The sequence below is a fragment of the Pygocentrus nattereri genome, chromosome 10 (genome assembly GCF_015220715.1).
Source record: "Pygocentrus nattereri isolate fPygNat1 chromosome 10, fPygNat1.pri, whole genome shotgun sequence".
In the NCBI taxonomy this organism is placed as follows: domain Eukaryota; kingdom Metazoa; phylum Chordata; class Actinopteri; order Characiformes; family Serrasalmidae; genus Pygocentrus; species Pygocentrus nattereri.
In genome coordinates this window covers 21644343-21661619 of record NC_051220.1, presented here as the reverse complement: position 1 = coordinate 21661619, position 17277 = coordinate 21644343, and the positions used below count along the sequence as shown (strand labels likewise).

The window sequence follows — 17277 nt, the reverse complement described above, 5'->3', positions numbered from 1 at the left end:
CGACACCTAAATGAACAAGCTATTTTTCTTTCTGTGCCTTTAACGCACATGTAAATGACGCAAGTTCTGATTGGCTGTCCTGTAGTGTGCCTAGTGGGAGACCAGGCTGACACACTCTTATAACTTTCTGTAAGTTTAACTGGGCGGAGCTAACTTACTGTGGGCTAAATAGGTATAAATATGTAAACATGTTGGTTTTGAAGAAACTTTATGTGTGGACAGTATGGACCGAGGGGTTTTACAGCATGTTTTGAAACTTAACAACGTTTACATACCATATCAATCTGTTTTATTTCAAAAAGTGAGAAAATTCTGTTTTTCCACGATATAGGCCCTTTAAAAGAACCGTTAGCTAATAGCGCCTTTTAGCCGATGGGTGGCGCTGTTTGTGCACTTTGCTGTGACGCTCCGTTTAAAGCACTGAAGTAGGAAACGCTCAGACAAATGGCGTCTTCACAACAAATCGGACTAATCAGCTGATTCTTCAAAACTACACGGAGACCTGAGGTAAATACAACACTTCATGGCAGTCTAATCATGACGGGGCAGTTTTCCTCAGCTTAGCATTGCGTTGTACATTGCACAGCTTTAACAGGTACGTTTTTTTCTGAGACATTAAGAATATCCGTTGCGCGCCTCACCAGCAGCACAGTAAAGCAGTAAAGCCTGCTAGTAGGAGTAGCTAGCCTGGTGGGCTTGGTGGGTTTACCCTTACTGGAGCTCACTAAATGGCAGTGGTATGGTAGCGAGGTGTTTTTTGTCGTATCTGGACTGACGTGTCGTTTCAACGATGAGAATACGCTTCTCTGAGTTAGCCAGCTAATAACGTTATTAGGCTTTCTCTCGGATTCATGTACGGGAAGCTGAAGCTGAAGTACTGTATTGTTTACGCTCGGCTGTTCTTTCTTTTTCTTCTGTTCTTTCCTGCCCACAGGTCGTTATTCAGATGGTCTCCGTGAGGGCAGGACCTGTCAAGGCTAACAATGCCTATTTGCAGCCTGTGCACTCTGTGCGGCATGTATTTAGTGAAATGGGTCTCCATCGTACTTGTATAGCAGTCTAGCTGGCTGCTGCACTGTAGCTTAGCAAAGCTGCTTTTAATTGGCCGCGCTCCAGTTCCTTTGGCAATAATCTGGAGGGCTTCGGATTCCACACACAGCCGGTTTGTAGCTCGGGAAGTTTTGAAAAACTCAGGCCGCCTCTTTGAACGTAAGGTGAGTACGTTGTTTTCAAAAAATGCTGTTTTTTTCTACCACGCCCTGCTGTGTGTGATATTTTAACTGTACCATGATTAAGGACCAGTACGAGTAGTATGAACGAAGCTGAATCAGCTTCTTATTCGCCAGCTTCTTGTTAGAATTTTCCCGTTCCACCTTAAATGGCGCAGCAGTTCAGTCTTAGTGCTCCAAGGCCCAGAATGTAACTACTGCAGCATTTAAGGTGGAACGGGAAAATTTGCACAAGAAGCTGGCGAATAGTAGGATAACTTAAGCCTTGTGTAGTGTGAGTAGTACGTGTCCGGCTGCAGGTGTGATGCCAGTTTCGGTGTTCAGTCTCTTGAACCTATTTCGTAGGTGTAAGATCTTGTGGTATTATGTGAAAGGTTTTGTATGAGGTCTGGGGGAAATGAGGTGTTGGTTGTTAAAGTGGCATTTATTGAGCAGAATTTGTCATGCGGGTGCATCTAAAAGGATAGCTGTTTGTACTGTATGAGGAATTGTTTCACTTTCTGTGTGCCGTAAGGTAGAGCAAATGCATTTGTAGCGTGTGTGTGTGTATTTATGCATTTGCACAGAAAAACTGTAAGTGGAAATCAACAAAATTTTTCAACCTGTTTTCCTACAAATGTAGGGTAAATAATGCGTGTACTTATATATTTCTACGTATAATATACATGTAAAGATACGATGCCCACTTGTCACAGTTGTTCTGATACCAGGGTCAATTGTAACCACCAGTTTGTTATACTGTAAACTGGCTTATCGAAGAATAACATATATAAAGTCTAACTATTAGGGAGCTCTGTTGGTGGCCCAATATTTCTGTACTTTTACAGTTTTATTTTTTAATGAATTACTCAATCTTTAAGCTTAATTGGTCAGTCTAGGTTTCTTTAGTTTCTTTTTTTTAAGTAGTTGCAAATAGCAGTTCACAAGATGAATAATAGCAATAATAAATACAACAGTGACAACAACACATTGCCAAATGACTAAACAGTGAATCAATAATAATGATAAATATAAGCACCTTGATTTTTTAGTATTACTGAATGTGTTATATTTCCCTAAAACTACTGAATGTGAATCAGTGAATCACAGTAGTCAGTCTGAACATAATGAATGTGTGTTAAGATCATTCAGGACTTAGGAGCATCTGATGTAATTTACCACAAGTTTAGTTGTAACACTGTTTCTACTGTTCCCCGCTGACTCTACACTACTATACATGAGATGTGTCTCCCACACAATTCATTTCTCCACTGATGTAAATTTGCATTTTAATCTTGTCGTTGGGACTTTGTTATCACTTGCTGAACGAGCCCTAGCAAGTAATCGCTTGCTGTATGCCCTTAGCATCTAGGCAGATCTTAAAATGGCTACTGCTATCTAGACCTATTTCATATATATCAAGTACATGCAACAAAGAAGAACACTGTCTTTCCCTATTTAAGCACTGCAATGCCCTTACAAAGCTTAGGTATGGTGTGCGTTAACTGTGCTCTGCCTCTTTTTGCATTCTGAATAGCCTGGTATGCATATAGATGCTAGTGTTTGGCTTCAGGTCAGCCAGGTTTATTCCAAGAAGTAGTAGGCCACTTATTTTGCAGTGTCGTAATGCTCTCGCTGCACAGAAAGCGGAGTCTGCGGCCTTCATTTGACAGGAGAAGAATGGCTGTGGCTCTTAAAGCCTGCAAACCCTGCTGTTCTAGGTTCAAGAGCACTTGAGGAAGCAGGACTTTTTGTTGTTTTAGGAACTGACAGACGTGATGTGCTTTTTGAGAAATGGCCTGGCCTTGCATTCGAGATGAGGTCAGACCAATAATCATTTTACATGAGAGAGAATTTGTCAGTCGTAGCTCTTATGTTGACACTTAGTTCAGGACTGGATGACCTTACTGGTGAGTGTAAAGAACTCTGTTGTTGTGTGAGTGATGTTTGGGAACGTTTAAGAGATTATTGTTACTATTTTACATGAACTTAAGTAGACATGATTTTAGGCAGACAGATCCTGTGAGTGTACTGTGACACTCTCAGTGAAGTACAAATTTAGGCCTGCCTAAAGTTTCGTTTCAGCAAGGTAGTGCGTGTTATATATGACAACATCAGTAACCAAAAGGCTTAATAACACAGTTACACTGCTGTAGGCCTGGACAGATCACTGTTACAGGTAAAATCCAGATGGAATGCCTTTGTAGGGAGTGGTTGTGGCAAACTTGTGTTGTAAGTAGAGGGTTTGGCACCTTTGAGGGTTTGGCACAGCAAGGAGGGTAGAAGGTCAGTATAGGCATAGCTATAGGTCTGTATTTGAACTTTTTTTATTATTATTATTATTTTTTTAAATCTAAAGCCTTTTTACCCTGGTCCTTTATGAATCTCTGTGACACCAGATAGGTGATTTTATTATTTTATTTTAATAATCCTCTACACTCCTTCTGATGAATGATTTTACATTGAGTCATACTGAAATAGCAAGTTTCCTAATAGAACACCAGTAGGAAAGTTTACAAGTCCTAAAGGCAAACTAAAGGTAGACCGATGTGAAAATTGTGTGTATGATACTGATTTCAGGGTGCTAAATTCTAATCACAGATAAAATTGAGCTAAATAATTTTGTATTTACATTTTAAAGTTTAGTTTACACACTAATAGTTTTAATAAACTAATAAACTTTTTTTTCTGATAAAAATGACAATCACATTATTTTATTCACCATTTCTTTCAACTGAATTTGAAAATGTTAGCCATTTATGCTATGTTGAAATGTAATGACAAAAATTGGGCGTACGTTGAAAATTCTGAATGCTTTTTCCTTCCTCTGTAGGGTTTCTTTTTCAACGATGAGCGATTTTGTTCGGACAGTGGTGATATCCAAAAGTTTTGATTGACCTACAGAAACCAAAATTTGGTTCAGTTATAAAACAAGTGGCCTTGCAGAACCACTGTAGTAGAACAGAATGTTGTTTTTTACCCGTTGTGAGTAATGAAGATAATTTTCATGTCAGCAGCACAAACTCACTCTGCCTACATATTATTTATTTATATATATATATATATATATATATATATATATATATATATATATATATATATATATATATGCGCAATATATATAGACCTGGTCCTGCATTTTGGCCATGATTCAGGCTTTGTCTTCCTGTTTAGTGTGAATTGCAAATAGGCCTAAATGTGTCGAGTCTGGACAGGTATGTGCCACTGAAACATAAATGGTACAAACTGAGTCAAGTACATTATTATGTATTTTGGCCTGAGAAAGGGTGAAGCATGCAGTGATTAGGTAAGGCCATTACTCACAACAGCCCCAAAGCCACTCATGCCTCATGAAGTCACTTACTGTGCTGTCTTCTGCCAGAGCTGTGCCAGAGCCATGCGCTCTCTGGCTTGTTTTTTTTGCTTTTTCCACATTGTTGATGTTCCACAGCTAGGTAGGTTCTCCTGTACCCCATTACTAACTGTACTCAGTGAGATGGTACAGCTTTGGTTAGTCAGCAAATTGGCCTGTGGTCAGGAAGAAAACAGCATAAGCTTTGGAGAAGTGAGAGGAGATGCCAAATGGTGCTGGCTCATCATTTTGAAGAGGCTTTTCTTCCAGAGAAAAAGGCTCAGCCTAGCCAGTCATGGTTAGATATAGTGCTGTGTAAGGTGTTATCTGAGGTCCGCTGTGGGGTGAGAGTGGAGTGGCAGCAAATTCAATTTTCAGGCTATTAGAACAGGAGACAACAGTGCATAATGGATTAAATAGTCTCTCATCTATTATTTAAGGGATATTTGAACTTGTTTGTTTTCTTGGATACTCTAATAAGATTTTTCTTTTTGTTTATGCAGCCTTTCTGTGTAGTTCCAAGGGTGTTTTTTCACAATATTCTCCCTTCTTTTTGAGCCAGGCAGCCTTCATGTCTGACTTGTGCACTGAATGTATTACTGAGTGCTTAGACTGTTTTGTAGTATCTATTAAATTCTAATGCATTATCAATGAGTTTTAGGATTTGGAAATTCCAGTATGGTAATTATAGGACAGCTGACAGCGATGTTGAAGTCAGCATGACTTCCCTCTTTTTTGTAAACTGGTCATGGATTTTATCACATGCAGTCTAAGATTCATTCCATCTCCGTTACCACAATACAGACTGACTCCTTTCGACAAATCTGTGATGCCTTTGTCTGTGAGTGAAAACAGGATATTATGCTGCAAGCCAGAAAATGGGGGAAGCCCTGGCTGAAGGTCTCTCTTCTAAAATTCTAAACATTTTCCTAAATGACCCAGTGTACTGCCATTTAAGACAATAATGTGCCATGCACTCTCAATTTAGCTGTCCGCTTCTGCCATCTGTCTTGGTTACCACTGAGAAACAGTAATACTGATGGGCACCCTTTGGGGCTAAATAGTCTTTGCGTTTGAGAAGACAGAGTGAACCTGTATCTGGTAAGAACATATAAATAAAAGAAATTAGTCTCAAGCAGTAAAATTGTCTAGCCGAACCAGAAGCAATGGTGTTTTACTGATTGAACCAGTAAGCCTGGCTGTTTCCTGTAGTTTTTTGTGTAGGACGAAAGTGTTTTCTCCAGGGGTGGTGTCAGCACATTATTCAGGCCACTCTCTTTGGGCTTTGAGTCAGTGTTGGCCACACAAGTGTGTGTTTGTGCTAGAGCTGCACTGTATACTTTCTGCTGTTTCTTCTTCTTCTTATTATTATTATTATTATTATTAGCCTTTGCAATACTAATATGACAGAATGCTGCAATTAGTCCTACATCAGTACCACATGTATTGTACCTGGCATAGATGAGATTGTTCAGTAACCCTGGCTGTTGAGCTGTGCTGGTTGAATGCTCCTGGGGGACGGGACCTTGTGTGTGTCTCTGGCTGGCAAATACCATGCCTGTACAAAAAGCTGCCTATGATATGTTGTACATTTTCATACATGGTCACAACATCAATATTCAGACATCAAAAAACAGCTTTGGGTCTGGAAAAAACACTGTAGAAATCAGGCAAAACAGCATCAAACTAAGCAGAGACAGGCACCACGGCCTCAGGCAAAATGACTTTACTCACAATTCCTTTCTTTTTCACAAGATTAATTACTGTTTTGTGGCCACATTGAAGATGATAGTATATTACTACCACAATGTTTACTGCTATTATATTGCTTCACAAATATTAAGCATCAGATTACGCTGTCTGCTTTAGCTTTAGCTTCCGTCTCAAAATTACCTGGTAAAGCAAGGAAAAAAATCACACTCCAATCCCCAGTCCTGGTTTAACCATTTTCCATGCTTGTTTGTTAACACTGGTATGGCAAAAAAGAGGATTCTGTTACTGTCAAAAGCTCAAATTTGGTGAAAATAAAACAGGCCAATCTTGAACCTAGTAGCATTACTGGGTCACCAGTGTGGTTTAAAATGAAATAATAGCACCTGTCTGTATGATGAAAAGCTAAGCCAAGCTGGGGACATCGAGTCTTGAGGGGCTAAGTAGGTGCATCAAATATTAGATGTGCTGGCTGTGTTTTCTGTTTGCGTGCTTGTCTGCTAAAGCATTCACATAGATCAACAGGGCTGAGAGCACTAGCTAACTAACTTCATCTGCATGTATTCATTACTCATTCAGATGTAGTCTGTTGTGATTTTGTGTTTAAACTTAAGGGCAGCACTCCCATTGACCTGTTTAAGTTAGTGTTAAAGGAATTAGCCTGGGATTATAGATAATGGCAGAATTAGATTTAGATCCCGGTCAAGCAGGCTTCCACTGGTAACACACCTAGGGTTATTTTGAATTACTCCTAACCCAAGGCTTTGGCCTTCATCTCATTGGTAGCCTGGGCCTAGCCTTGCCAAAACTACCTTAAGACTGTGTCCTTAAAGTGGTGCTCCTTTCCCTTTAACAGGCTCATTCTGTGTTAAAGTGAATCAGTGATCAGTTGTTTTCACTACTAGGGCTGATGTTTAAAACATGAGATTTGATTTCTTTTCTTTTTTTTTTTGGAAAAGTAGAACCACGAGCGACAACAGATTGCATTCATGGCAGGCCTCAGGCTCTTGCTCTCTGCACATGTCAATAGAAATAAGCTCTGTAGAGCACGGTTGTCATATCCTCTTAATTTTTTAGACACAAATTTTATGCCACGAGGCTTCTGGAGAGGAGGATGTCTGTTTATATGCTGTTGCTTCAGTCTGAAATGGCAGCCACTCATGCTTCTTCTCCATTTAAATCTTTGCCTTTACAGGAAGTCAGGTTCAAGGTTCATACTCATAGTTTTGGCTTTTAGTAACTTTATTCCCCATTTTTGCTTGTGTTGTTGACGAATGTTGTACAGACAAACAAGTTATTTTCTAAGCAGCGGAGCAATGTTTTTTCTGCTTGATTTTTAATAAGCATTCATGATAGTGTATCATGATGATGAAAAACAAAAACAGAAAGGCCTAAATCACATGCCTAAAATTAAAAAAATGGTTATAATAGCTATAAAATAGTTTCAGTGTGATGTTTAAAACATTCCAACTGTTATTAAAACCTTATGTCTGTAAATTCCATTTTCCTCACATGCTATGCGGTACAACCGATAACAAAAAGACTTTTATTTTAACATGCTTTTAAGGAAGACAGGGTTTTCCCACTATAACGAAGACTCCAGTGTCCTTCATGGTGCAATGCCATGGTCAGTAGCCCTCAAAAATATTGGCTGGAAAAAAAAGTTTAATTGTCATTGTTAGACTCCTTCAAGTCTCCAAGTCAGGTGGTATGTTCTAGTGGGCTTGTATTCTTCTTCTCTTTCTTCTTCTTACTATCGTCATTATTATTATTATCGTTATTATTGTTAGTAGTAGTAAGATGTTTTGTTTATTTGAAAAAGAAATATATGTAAAAAACTTTAAGGATCAAGGTTTTATATGTGTCCAAGTACCAAGACTAGATTTACATTCTCAGTAGTGGTGAATAACTTTAAAATACCATAATTTTTATTCATATAGTTTGCACAACATGACATTTTCTGGTTTATAATTTGACATTCCCTTTTAAATATGAATCTCTGTATTTTATAAAAAGCTGTGAAATAACACAATATACAATAAACCATATTTGTTTTATGTGTCAGATCCTTTGTAATTAGAATTTTTTTAATTATAATTCTGGAAGCTTTATTTGTCATTGACCTTGTCATCACCTGTCTTATAGAAAATCTCTACAGTTAAACAGAATCATGAAGCCAAACAAACATTACTTGGCTCTACCATCACAACATGATATAACACCCAAGTTAAATGATCTCTCAGCAAATGTGTTGGCTTGCTTTCTTATTTTATGCTTATTCGCCTCAACTCAACTAATGAAATTGCACCCAATTCACATTTTGCTTGCTGTATCAGTGACTTTGTAAAGTCTAATAACTGATGTTAACTGATGTGAAAAATGATTGCAGTCATCTTAAATTAATGAAATCATCTCAAATTGTTGCAGTCAGGCGATTTACATAATGATTGTGGCAGGTCTAACCCCAGGGTCATTGTGCTTGAATTCATTGCATTCATTGTCTGCGGCTTTGTTGTTACTGTTAGCTAGCTTTTTGTTTTCATACTGGTTTTGCATATTTTAAAGCTCTTACACCTTTTCCAACCTGGTGTAAGTCTGTGACGGCTCATTGTGTGGCTTGGGTCAGGTTCAGAATGGAGGCTGCATCTTGACATGGTTTCTGTTATTAGGTATTAGGTCATCATAGTCTCTGCCAGTCTGGAGTCTTCTTGGAAAATAATTGCTAGCCCGTCCATTTAGCCTACCTGTTTTAGCCTAAGTGCTGACTCAACCTCTTCTAATTTATCTAGTGACGCATTCAAGAAAATGTCTGCCCTTAGTGAAGGCCACTAGATGCTGACGCATGTCCACATTGATTGGCTTTGACCCGTTTTTTTTCCCCATTATAGCCATTATCATAGTTCTGCCTGCTTAACAGGCCCTCTCATAAGATGTCTAAAAGGGTGGAACTGAAATGTAATTTCTTATTCAACCTCAGATTGTTTTGCATCAGTGTATTGCATCCTCTGCAACTTTAATGTTATTCTAGCCTGCTTACATATGAAGTATTCAATGTGAATTTGCTGGCTTGTTCCATGTGAGAATATGATGGTTGCAAAAGTGGTCTGTGCCAGCTAATGAGAGGGAGAGAGAGAGAGAGAGAGAGAGAGAGAGAGAGAGATCTTAGGATGTCATAGTATTCTCACAAGGAAAAAAAGAAAAATGAAAAATCTAGCATGCCTATTTTGTTTTGAGGCTATTGACAGTACTGGCATGTCCATTTATCCATTTTTCGGTCTGGCTTCTGAATCAGCCTATTCTAATTTATCCAGTGATCCATTTAAAAAAAGATCTCGTTTCTGAGAATGCAGTTAGATGCTGCCAGATGCCCATGTTAAAGACTGGAATGGTTATCAAGCAGTTCTGACCCTCTTACAAGAAAGTATGATGTCAATTGCTCACTTTTATTATAAAAGGAAAAAAAGAAACAAATTGTGTCATTTTATTCACACCCTAGTGTTGAGAGTAAAGGCTGATTGCTTCTTAGCAAGGGTGCTTCCTATGACACCCTGAGGGCTCTAGAGAATTCGTGCAGGTTCACTGATTGTTTTGTATAGCAAGTAGAATGGCTATATTTGCATTGTAGACATTGTGACTTATCTCCACCATTATAAAAAAATCTGAGTTGGTACGTTTCTCTGCAGTGGGCCGTTTCGCATCATACCTGTCCCGCAGGAGTTCTGCTGTCCTGCAGAGTTTGGGTGCACCCCTGACCTAACACATCTAATAAAGCATCAAAATATTTGAACCTGGTTTTATTTCATTAAACTGTCCAGGGTGATAAATGCCTTGACTGTAATTGTAATTGATGAAGTAATAAAATACCTTTTGGTTAATATTACAAATGACATAACTTTACAGGGTTTGTTTCCCAAAAGCATCTTATCGCAAAGATGATTCTTTAATGGCTGCCCAAGTATCAAACTGAACACTCTCTCTAGCAGTTAAGACGATCTTAAAGATTAAGTCACTTTAGGGAAGCTCAGTCCAGGTCAAACACAGCTTCCATTTCCCATATATAAGCACAGTCAAACCATTTCCCATATTTATTGTCAACCATTATTAAATCAGGTAATAGAAAAACAGACTGAGGATTTTCAAAGTCTGTTGCGCACATCTCTAAAAAAACTAAAAGTCTAGCAACACCTGTACTGAGGGTCATAGTTTGTCACTTTGAATTTCTGTGGCAACAAGGCAGTGAAATGAGGGTGCTGTTTTCAGCAGGAGGCCAAGAGAGACCTTTTGAAAGAGAGAAACGGATGGAGATCTGTGGAACTCCTATGAGAATCGAGATGAGGCCTCAGGCAGTAAAGCAGCTGGTTTAGCCCTCATGGTCCATGGCCACTTTCTTTTAAAGCTCAGAGAAATGCATACTGACTGCAGTAGTGGGGTGCTTCAGCCATTAACCTGTGCTGTGGAGTTGGGCTGAGTTTTCACATTCCAGCCAGTAAAACTGTCTTTGCCAATCCACAGTCTGGAGGATGACGCTCCAGCATTTAACTGAAATGTTACAAGTTTTCATCTGAGGAATATCGAATGCCAAGGCTGCCTTTTTGGCCAAAGCAATCTTGTTCTAAAATGGGTAATACCGGAATCTGCATCTGGGAATGGAATACAGTTTGCCTTTGTGCAGACTTGTTTTTTTTCACTGTGATTAATGACTTAAAACCCAATACCTACAGTACTGTTGTGTTTTAGAAAAGACAGCCCTAGTGAAATGAAGCGCAATAGCGTTGTCAGTTTCACTTTGGCTATGGGACTGGATTTTCTTAAATTGACTGACTCTGGATAGGGGACTACATGGACTGGGCTGATGATAGATAGTGTGCCAGTAGAACTAGTTAAAGGGACTTCATGTACCTCATTTGTAAAACTGTTTTCAGTGCAGTATTGAGTTTCATATGTTCCTGTTTGTGACCGAAGCCTAGTAGGATTGCACAATGTATCAACATCCAAGACATTATTTGTCAATATTAAGCTTTGAATGCATTGGTTATGATGTCAAGAAAACCAGTGGGATAAAGTGACTTTTAAAAATGGTTATGTAAAATTAAATTATTACATAAATAATTATTATTTTAGTACATACATTTACACAAATGATAAGGGCTGGTTTCCTGGGCATGCATTAATCCTTGTGTTGAAATGCCAGAGGTGAATCACCATTGGAAATTTTTCTAAGTCAATGCTTAGGTTTAATTCTAGTAGGCTTCAGATGAAATGGAATACAATAGTTGGATATGGGCTCTTTAATGAAGATGCTCTTTAAGGCATTGTTGTTGTCTTATATTATGATGTTGTGGGTTTTTTTTTTGTATAGCATGGTTGATTTTAAATTTGATTGTAGAGCATTTATAGAACCTTCTAAGTCTGTTATGTGGTTAAAGCACTAGCTTCGAGTACTGCTTTGATGACCTTGCTGTAGAAAACCAGCTTCTGAACATTTTGTGGATTTCCTCTCCCTGGATTTGAACTTTTTGTAGAGTTTATTTCTAACTCTTATGCAACATTATTGACTGCGGTATTCGATTACTCCTGAAAACCATGGCTGTCTGTTCATGGTAATACATAAAACAATCAAACTCTTTAGGAAGTGCAGGCCTCTGGTACGCGTATTGCGCTCCTTGACTAAGGGTAGACCTTGGTGCTTTTCACTGCTGTTTGGTTGCCAAAAAGTGTTTTTTTTTTTTTTTTTCTTTAGCTGTTTACCAGATGAGGCAGCAATGCTGGACTTTTGTTGTTCTGAAAGTGTAGTGTATTGGTTTAAAGAGGATTAGTGCAGTGCAAAGAGTTCAGTAGGCTGATTTGAATGACTTGCAGACTGGCAGACCATCACAGGCTACTGGAAGCATTAAAAAATGAGGGAAGATGACACTAATTAGACTTAAAACTTCTCTAATTGGACTTCCACTGATACGTCTATATATAGGCTGGTAATAAGGATGATAGGTAGGCCTCTGCCCTGCTGTTGGAGGATGTTTCTAGGTTGTTAAGGCTACAATAGGTGCATTTTTTTATTTATTTATTATTCTTTCATTGTTCTACATTGCTGGCCTTTATGGTTAAGATGGCCGTGAGTAGGTTTCTCTTTACAAGACATGCAGCCTCTTTGATTACTCTAGCATTAGCATGCGTCAGAGTTGTTGCTGTCTGTGAAAGAGGAGAGTGAATGGTTGCTCTGGTAACAACCCAGTATTTGCTGTAGCCATCTCTGTGTGACCTTGCAGCTGTTGTTAGCGTTTCAATGTATCAGCTAAAGGTAGCTTATGAAATGGATCTTATGCAATCATCAATGCCATTATATGATTGGCCTACATTTTGGGAAATCAAATCAAAATGGGTATACCTCACATCCCTTATCAGTCTCTGACAGGCTTTGTTAAGATGAACCCTATTTAATCTGCAGTGTTTTAGTGGAAAAGCTGAGGCCATCTTAACTACCAATACTAGGGCTGGGACCACTTATCGATTTATTGGTAGTTATCAGTAGTGACCATGAAATCAATATGAAGCATTTAATATGTTTTTTTTCTTTCCTTTCTGTATGAAAGTGCATTCTGTGCTCCAGTGCTGCTTTTACCCCCCCCACACCCACACACACACCCCCACCCCCCACACACACACACACACACACCCCCACCCCCACACACACACACACGCACACAGCAGTGAGTTGCCCTGTGAGGCATGGCAAGAATGAATGAAATGCTGGTGCACTGTCAGACAGAGAAATTGCCATTAGACTCTGCATTTGTCATTCCTATAGTGTAATGTTTCGTTATTGTGTCTTTTCCCAGTGAGTAGATTTTTACAGATGAAAAAAGTAGTTGCAATTTTTATCGCACTGAAAATCTTATTGTTTTGGTTTCTATTAAATAATGGACTGAGTAATAACAGTGGCAGAGATATATTGTTGGCTGTTAGCCAGTGCGATTCAGAGAAGCCAACTCTGTGGAAACAGTTGCGTTTGAAGGTCCCACTATGTTAAAATTGCTTCTGTTGTTTTCATACCTGGTGTGAATAGGCCCTAACAGTCCAGCCCTGCCCTTGATAGCTATCAAATATCGGCCAAATGTGCTGAAAGGCAATCAGCATCGGCCCCAAAAATACTCATTGGTCCACCTCTAATTGATTTATTATGTATATATTTTCTAGCCAGTGTGTCTTACAGAAGCAGACACTGGTAAAAATTCAACTGAAACTCACACATGAGCTGGAGTTTGAGGTTCTGATTCAGCTCAAAGCTCCAGTCACTAAATGGAGTGAACAGAGCACAACCAACTGTGAGCTCTGATGTAAACAATGTCATTAGTATTAATATGTATGTTTTTAAACCTTTTTTGTGTCAAGTTTCAGTGTAAGCATTAGGTAAAGGTGTAGCAATTGAACTGTCATTGTGGTGCTATTCAGCCTGACTTGAAACCAGCATAGCTTGCTGGCAAAAGAATGGCACCACTGAGATGCTGCAGACTGTGTGAAAGAGCAATAATTGCTTTTCTAAGTGCTTTATTTTTGCTCAAGACTGCAGCTGTGCAGTTCATTTAACTGTTATAAACATTACATAAATTATTGTTTCTCATTTCTCTCTGATTTGACACAGCCCAAAAATTTTAATGTATGCCCCTGAGGTATTTGACATTTTGGAACTTTTGTTGTCGCTGATGTCTTGCAGAGCGATAATAGATCTGCTTGTAAATAATGCAACACACTGAACTCTCACTTTCGCATTGCACCACTCAGGTCCAGAATTTCTCCTCTCAAGCCCTGAAATGAAAACCACTCTTCACTGGCCAGTTATTAAAGTTCTGTATTCGAGTTACAGGCAAAAGGCTTAGCCAAATAACAGCCATTTTTTCTTTGCCATCAGTTTCTTACTGTTCAGTTGTGATAGAGAGCAGTGGATTTTGTGTTTGGTTTTTCCTCTTTACCTGACTGGATTGATGGGTGTATACTTGCTGTAAGTACTATTTTGAAAAGTAAACACCAATAACACAGATTTGTAGTGTAGCCTTGTCTTGTTTGAGAGATAATGGTTTAACTGCCTTGAGAAGTTATGACACATAGGATTCATTAAAAGATCTCAAGAGAATGATATATATATTGCTGCTCTCTGAACAAAACCTTGTATCTCCATTTTTGTCGTTTTTCAGTTTTTGGCATAATTTGGAAGTATCGGTGGTTCTACATCTTCTGTGTAATTTTCATGACGGATAGACCAACAGAAATTACCCCAAATTATTTGGAAAATAATTCTGGTTCCATTGACTTGCATTAAAAGTAGAGTAGGTTTTTTCCTTCTCCTGTAAAGTTATCATTTTGGAGATATGAGGTTTTGATCCAACAACAGTGATATGTATGTATACTGCAACATTCTATATGATAATAATTAGTAATGTTTAACCTAAAATTGCTGGTGGTAGCAAGATATAATGAATAATTATAATCAACTAAAGCTAGTGTTTATTTACTCCAGAATTCCCATGCTTTCACTGCATACCTGATGCGGCTGTAGATATGTGAGGATGTGTTGCGAGGTGCTCAGAGGTACTCAGGCTGCTAACCCGAGGTTGCGAGCGAACATGGCAGGAATGGATAGAAGTGAAGGAGAGCGGCAGGATGTGGCAGAATGAGGAGAGTCTGAGGGATGATATAAGACTGCAAGCACTGCATGTTAAATTAGCTCTGGCCTTTCAGCTTTGACTCAGCGCTAGGTAGGGTTGCACAGTATGGACAAAATATGTCTTCAGGTTACATTTGCTGCATACTGTGACTGCCATATGCCTTGCAATATATTGAATATACAATTGGTGAATCAGTAATGACACATTTTCAAAGGCAGGCCTGTATTATTTTCGATCAAATTATATTAGTTTTATTGGATTATTGAGGTTATGAAGGCCTTGAGTTATCAAATCACCCACAGAAAGAGTCCTTTGGAACAGTGATTGGTCAAGATGCTCACAGTAAAGAGTGGGGAAAAAAACACCACTGACAGGTTATTTGGCCCTTTTGATTATTACAGCCTATTGTCGTATCAGCATCATCATTCGATAACAGTTACGGCAGGAGGAGGAGGGCGAAGATGCTGGTGCCGACAACGAGAGGCGCCAGAGCAAGGAGCGAGTCCAGAGCTCTGCCGACCAGGCCCCACCCCTGGTTACGCAGCGAGGCCGCCTCACTGCACCTCACCTTCGACCTAAGTGGTCAAGCTGCCAGCTGGGGGCAGTGACGAGGAGGCAGAGCAGCGAGCTCTCATTCCCTCTAGGTCGGCTCCGGTGCCCCCTTAATGAGAGCCAGCTGATTCTCATCTGGCGGGCAGCATGAGCACCTTTTAAAAAAGAGCTGAGAGGGAACAGATTGAGAGAGGGACAAGCAGCAGCACAAGACAAAGAGCTAAAAAGCTCCATGAACAGACTGAAAAGGTTAGTTAGCATAAGCCATTGAAAAGTGTGCAGTTTAGCCTTGGTTGTGTTTGGTTTGTGTTTATTTTGTGTGGAAATTAAAAGTAATGGCTGCTGCCACCCTGAACCCTGCCTCCAGTGTCCTCCTTCAGCCCGGGGTAGCACATGGCGTGCTACAAACATCTAAGTAGACTATCATGCTGAAACTACTCAAACACTCTACACCAAATCACATTGTACAGCCTGATTGTGTGCTGTTTCAGGCTTGATTTGTTACAGGATTCATTCTATAACATTTTCTGCTCATACTGGCTTGATACAGGAAACAGATTGTGCCATCTCTTTTTAAAAGCGTTGTTAGACTAGATAAAGTAAGTGCAGAAATTTGTGCCTGAATCATCAGCAGACATGGGCAAAATAATGTGCATCATATTAGCACTGATTATCAAACCGATATGTTAATGTTACTCAGCCTTTCACCAATGCTGGTATGCTAATTATATTAACATGCATCCTTAATTGTCTGAGCATCGCTCTGTACACAATTAGTCACCTTCTGCTTCTGCTACAGGCTTCTGTGTTTATTTGTTCCAGCCTAGCTGCCTTTCAGTAGCTGATGTTATTGCTCCTTGCTCTGATTGGCCTGTAGTGGCTCTTAGCACTTTTGGCAGGCCTCCCGCAGCCTTCCTGGGTAAGTCGCTGAGAGTGAAACTGGCAAACAAACGCTTCCTCTGGGTCAGTGGGACTGAATTGTCTGTGACTTCAATCCTTTCCTTTACAGTTGCAGCATCTACCTGTAAAAGCTTTGGTGTGAACTAGAATTTTCACTTTCTCTGTCTCCCGCTGTATTGTGGAGAACCTGGAACCTGTGCTACCCCTCCAACAGTGAAATGTGTCATCCACCAGTTGCCTAGCAACCAGGGGAGCATTTTTGACAGTGCTGGATGACGCTGACTTTCACAGTAGCATTTCCTGTAAACACTTCAGACACAAGCGAGCCTATGTGCCAGAGCCCCACTCAGAATAAAAAACAGGAAAGCGTAGAGAGATGCCTGCCAAAAATAATCCTCCTTCTCCCTCGATCTGCAGAGGAGATTTAGAAGGTGACAGCAAAGTGTGATTTCTGTGCTCTTTTTAGCTGGAGAAGAGTCCTACCAGAAGTCGGCTGGAGAGTTTCCGCTCTGCCTCTCCATGGCTTGAGCCAAACTGACTGAGCATTTTAGGCCGAGCTCTCGTGTCATTCCATTGCAGTTGAACTCTTGAAAGCAATTTAGGAAGCACTTCATGAACCGTGTACTGTAGCTTGCGTAAAGAACCTGCAGCTAAGTGTCTTTGACCCTTTCCCGATCACGTCCATTAGACTTCTCTCATACAAACAGTGGAACCCATTTTCAGTCTAATGTACATTTGGAGGGTCAGCCTCTTTGTTTGTACTGTTAACATCAGTGCATTACAAAAGCACTTATCTTCATGGCAGCAGCCTTTACCTCTCTGGATTGGCGTCATTTGAGCTGTGTGAATGACCCTTTTTGAAAAGTAAGTTGTTTTCTAACAGTGGTTGTTCTCT

The 17277-nt window shown here is 39.6% G+C and overlaps 1 protein-coding gene across 3 annotated transcripts in view; it reads left to right on the top strand.

Moving 5' to 3' along the window:
• The first annotated feature begins 396 nt into the window (after nucleotides 1–396).
• Nucleotides 397–17277, top strand: part of rnf144aa (ring finger protein 144aa) — a 45966-nt gene continuing 29085 nt past the window's right edge. The window contains exons 1-2 of one of the 3 annotated variants that reach the window (XM_017694447.2): nucleotides 397–507; nucleotides 935–1214. The gene's annotated coding sequence lies outside the window, so the exon portion shown is untranslated. Of the gene's footprint in view, nucleotides 596–934; nucleotides 1215–17277 lie in introns of all 3 variants that reach the window. The other 2 variants (XM_017694448.2, XM_017694449.1) reach the window with 2 other exon arrangements.